Source organism: Schistocerca americana, unplaced genomic scaffold (genome assembly GCF_021461395.2).
Source record: "Schistocerca americana isolate TAMUIC-IGC-003095 unplaced genomic scaffold, iqSchAmer2.1 HiC_scaffold_826, whole genome shotgun sequence".
Taxonomy (NCBI): Eukaryota; Metazoa; Arthropoda; class Insecta; order Orthoptera; family Acrididae; genus Schistocerca; species Schistocerca americana.
The window spans coordinates 40,001-45,000 of record NW_025726594.1 but is presented as its reverse complement, the minus strand read 5'-3'; the positions used below and the strand labels follow the sequence as shown (position 1 = coordinate 45,000).

Genomic DNA, 5,000 nt, shown 5'->3' with positions numbered 1-5,000 from the left:
ACTACATAGCGGGCTCGCCGTGTCACTAATGTACAGAGATACAACAGTTTCGACTGGAACCGGATTAAACGTATACACGGCGCTGATTAGTAATAGATAGAGCCATCAGAATACAGATAATGTATACAACTGTCCGTATACATGCTGAAAGACTCTGCTCACAATCACAACCACACGTCAGCCACACACCCTTATCACGCACTACTCTCTGCCTGTAACACGCACACAGACAATATGTAAGCACCAGCATGGAACAACACCCAGTGCATCCTCTCCGCCACATTAGACAATCCACACTGTCATAACCAGACTGGGAGGTCCACTCAGAAAACAGAATATCCCACCCACCCGACAACCACCATTGCTCAGCCAAGCCACCAACACCCACACATGTCCTACACAGGGGTGCACCCAACATCACAATACTGCCTCCTCTCACAGCACACAAACAATGGCAGGAATGAAAGACACAGGTCTGCCACAAGCATGGAATGAGAGCGCCGCCTGTCATGAGCCAAAGGTGCATCCTGACGTGGCAAATCAGATGATGCCGCAGGCATCCACTTACTATAATCACAATCAACAAACCGGCCGCCCCGCCCCGCCCCCCATTAAACCTTTCCTTACAACAATGTGTACCTTAACCTAACCTATATCGTACCGTAACCTAACCTATATCGTACCGTAACCTAACCTATGTCGTACCGTAACCTAACCTATGTCGTACCGTAACCTAACCTATGTCGTACCGTAACCTAACCTATGTCGTACCGTAACCTAACCTATGTCGTACCGTAACCTAACCTATGTCGTACCGTAACCTAACCTATGTCGTACCGTAACCTAACCTATGTCGTACCGTAACCTAACCTATGTCGTACCGTAACCTAACCTATGTCGTACCGTAACCTAACCTATGTCGTACCGTAACCTAACCTATGTCGTACCTTAACCTAACCTATGTCGTACCTTAACCTACCCTATGTCGTACCTTAACCTAACCTATGTCGTACCTTAACCTAACCTATGTCGTACCTTAACCTAACCTATGTCGTACCTTAACCTAACCTATGTCGTACCTTAACCTAACCTATGTCGTACCTTAACCTAACCTATGTCGTACCTTAACCTAACCTATGTCGTACCTTAACCTAACCTATGTCGTACCTTAACCTAACCTATGTCGTACCTTAACCTAACCTATGTCGTACCTTAACCTAACCTATGTCGTACCTTAACCTAACCTATGTCGTACCTTAACCTAACCTATGTCGTACCTTAACCTAACCTATGTCGTACCTTAACCTAACCTATGTCGTACCTTAACCTAACCTATGTCGTACCTTAACCTAACCTATGTCGTACCTTAACCTAACCTATGTCGTACCTTAACCTAACCTATGTCGTACCTTAACCTAACCTATGTCGTACCTTAACCTAACCTATGTCGTACCTTAACCTAACCTATGTCGTACCTTAACCTAACCTATGTCGTACCTTAACCTAACCTATGTCGTACCTTAACCTAACCTATGTCGTACCTTAACCTAACCTATGTCGTACCTTAACCTAACCTATGTCGTACCTTAACCTAACCTATGTCGTACCTTAACCTAACCTATGTCGTACCTTAACCTAACCTATGTCGTACCTTAACCTAACCTATGTCGTACCTTAACCTAACCTATGTCGTACCTTAACCTAACCTATGTCGTACCTTAACCTAACCTATGTCGTACCTTAACCTAACCTATGTCGTACCTTAACCTAACCTATGTCGTACCTTAACCTAACCTATGTCGTACCTTAACCTAACCTATGTCGTACCTTAACCTAACCTATGTCGTACCTTAACCTAACCTGTATTGCGCCTTAACGTAACCTGTATTGCGCCTTAACGTAACCTGTATTGCGCCTTAACGTAACCTGTATTGCGCCTTAACGTAACCTGTATTGCGCCTTAACGTAACCTGTATTGCGCCTTAACGTAACCTGTATTGCGCCTTAACGTAACCTGTATTGCGCCTTAACGTAACCTGTATTGCGCCTTAACGTAACCTGTATTGCGCCTTAACGTAACCTGTATTGCGCCTTAACGTAACCTGTATTGCGCCTTAACGTAACCTGTATTGCGCCTTAACGTAACCTGTATTGCGCCTTAACGTAACCTGTATTGCGCCTTAACGTAACCTGTATTGCGCCTTAACGTAACCTGTATTGCGCCTTAACGTAACCTGTATTGCGCCTTAACGTAACCTGTATTGCGCCTTAACGTAACCTGTATTGCGCCTTAACGTAACCTGTATTGCGCCTTAACGTAACCTGTATTGCGCCTTAACGTAACCTGTATTGCGCCTTAACGTAACCTGTATTGCGCCTTAACGTAACCTGCATTGCGCCTTAACGTAACCTGCATTGCGCCTTAACGTAACCTGTATTGCGCCTTAACGTAACCTGCATTGCGCCTTAACGTAACCTGCATTGCGCCTTAACGTAACCTGTATTGCGCCTTAACGTAACCTGTATTGCGCCTTAACGTAACCTGTATTGCGCCTTAACGTAACCTGTATTGCGCCTTAACGTAACCTGTATTGCGCCTTAACGTAACCTGTATTGCGCCTTAACGTAACCTGTATTGCGCCTTAACGTAACCTGTATTGCGCCTTAACGTAACCGATATTGCGCCTTAACGTAACCTATATTGCGCCGTAACGTAACCTATATTGCGCCGTAACGTAACCCACATTGCCCCTTAACGTAACCTATATTGCGCCGTAACGTAACCTATATTGCGCCGTAACGTAACCCACATTGCCCCTTAACGTAACCCACATTGCCCCTTAACGTAACCCACATTGCCCCTTAACGTAACCCAACACACGTTGGGCCTTAACCCAACACACGTTGGGCCTTAACCCAACACACGTTGGGCCTTAACCCAACACACGTTGGGCCTTAACCCAACACACGTTGGGCCTTAACCCAACACACGTTGGGCCTTAACCTGCTCTGTAATTGTCATACGACGCGTTAAATTAGTGTAGTGTTGCCTAACTGCAACCCCCGCAATATAGTTTGCTACTCGCACTGCCCGGTCCCCAGTGTATCGCTTCATGTTAAACACCTTGCAGCTATACACTGTAATGTGGATGGCAGCAGGACGTACATGCTCAATGCCCTTTGCAGTTGTTCATTGGCATTTGCAGTTGTTCATTGGCATTCGCATGGCGAAGCACTTAGCCTACGCTGTGGTACGGCCTGTGTCAACTGTCCGCTGATGTTGTACGTCCAAATCACACACTGTACTGCACATTGGTCCTCATGTACTGAATGATACATCGTGGTACATGTGACCGTACAACGACTGCGCCAACAACGGCGAACCATGCGGTCCAAATGTTGTGCACTCAGCTACGTGTCGTCTCCCTATAAGAGCTGGATTGCAGTGTGGTATGCCCTGGATGGCGATCAGCATGAGCCGTCTGTTGATGTAGTGGCGCGTGTTGTCAGACGTAGTCGTCTCTTCTCACACACCGTGATAGCACGGTGCACTGCGTTCCACATCTGCGACATGCGACAGAGGCCGGTTGACAGTCGTTCGCGCAATGGACATCGCATACGTACGGGGGCCACCTTCCACGTGTTCGCTAAGCGTGGACATGTTGTTGCGTGTATGTGGGCAGACAGTGTGTCGTGACACCTGACACAGGCATGCAACAATCGTTGAATTTGCAAATGGCGATGGACGCCTACGTTTGCTGGTGACGTTACGCAAATGAACAACTGGTAAACCGTTGTGGTGCGGTTGTTCTCGCTAGGGGTGAATCAGTGATGGCGACGATCGGTTGAGCTACCAACCGGTTGTTGCAGCGATACCCACCATGCCCACGAACGTGAATGGCATGTGGGTGTGAAGCGATACGCGGCGGTGGCTGGGTGGGACCGTCCCCGGCCGGTGAGGGGGGGCCTCCCGGCGTGTTGGCCGTGCGGTGCGTGGGCGCACGCGCTACAGCCGGCTGGTGGGGGCGGCCAGTGGCAGGCGCGCCGGCCGACGGAGGCGGCAGGCGGCGCAGCTGCGCGCCGGCGCACCCTGCACGCGGCGCCGTGCGGCCAAAGTAGGTCCTCGCGGGCCCGGTGCGAAGCGCGGTGGACATCTGCAGTGTGCTGGTCCGATTGAGGACTGTGTGCGCTGAGGATGCGCCGCCGCCCGGCGCTCGGCGCCGCGACGCCGTCTGCTGCTCGGTCGCCTCTGCGGTTCTCGCAGGTGGTTTGTATCGCAGCTGTGCGGACGTGTTGGCGCGTGCGCTGTGCTGGGAGAGTTCGCTTCGGCACCCAAGTGGGGCTTTTGTCCTTCTGTGGCGCTGGCGTTGGAGCTGCCGGTCACCGTAGGTGGCGCGTGTTGTCTCCCGCCGGCAATGCCACGACAGCACGCTCCCGGGCCTCTGTCGGCAGCGGCAAGCTCAGTTGGGAGCACGGGTGGTCGCACCTAAAGCGTCTACTCGCCAAACTCCGGGCGATTGCGCCTCTCTCGAACCCGACCAAGTACTTAGGACGGCGCTGCGCGCCGCCGGGACCTGAGAGGGTTTCGAGGTGTATGGTGCAGGGGAGCTCAGCCTCCTCCTGTTTGCAGAATAATTGAGCGGACGCTTGCGTGTTCGCGCGGGCCCCCGGGACACACTCCCGGGCGGCCGGCTGCTCAGCTCTAGTTGACGCAGCTCCCTGGTTGATCCTGCCAGTAGTCATATGCTTGTCTCAAAGATTAAGCCATGCATGTCTCAGTACAAGCCGCATTAAGGTGAAACCGCGAATGGCTCATTAAATCAGTTATGGTTCCTTAGATCGTACCCACGTTACTTGGATAACTGTGGTAATTCTAGAGCTAATACATGCAAACAGAGTCCCGACCAGAGATGGAAGGGACGCTTTTATTAGATCAAAACCAATCGGTCGGCTCGTCCGGTCCGTTTGCCTTGGTGACTCTGAATAACTTTGGGCTGATC

At 50.7% G+C, this 5,000-nt stretch overlaps 1 non-coding gene across 1 annotated transcript in view; it reads left to right on the top strand.

Annotated features, from left to right (window-relative positions):
- Positions 1-4,716: 4,716 nt before the first annotated feature.
- LOC124591303 overlaps positions 4,717-5,000 on the top strand; it is a 1,910-nt gene continuing 1,626 nt past the window's right edge. The window contains exon 1 of the ribosomal RNA XR_006977119.1: positions 4,717-5,000. This exon is cut by the window's right edge and continues 1,626 nt beyond it. This is a non-coding gene — a ribosomal RNA (small subunit ribosomal RNA).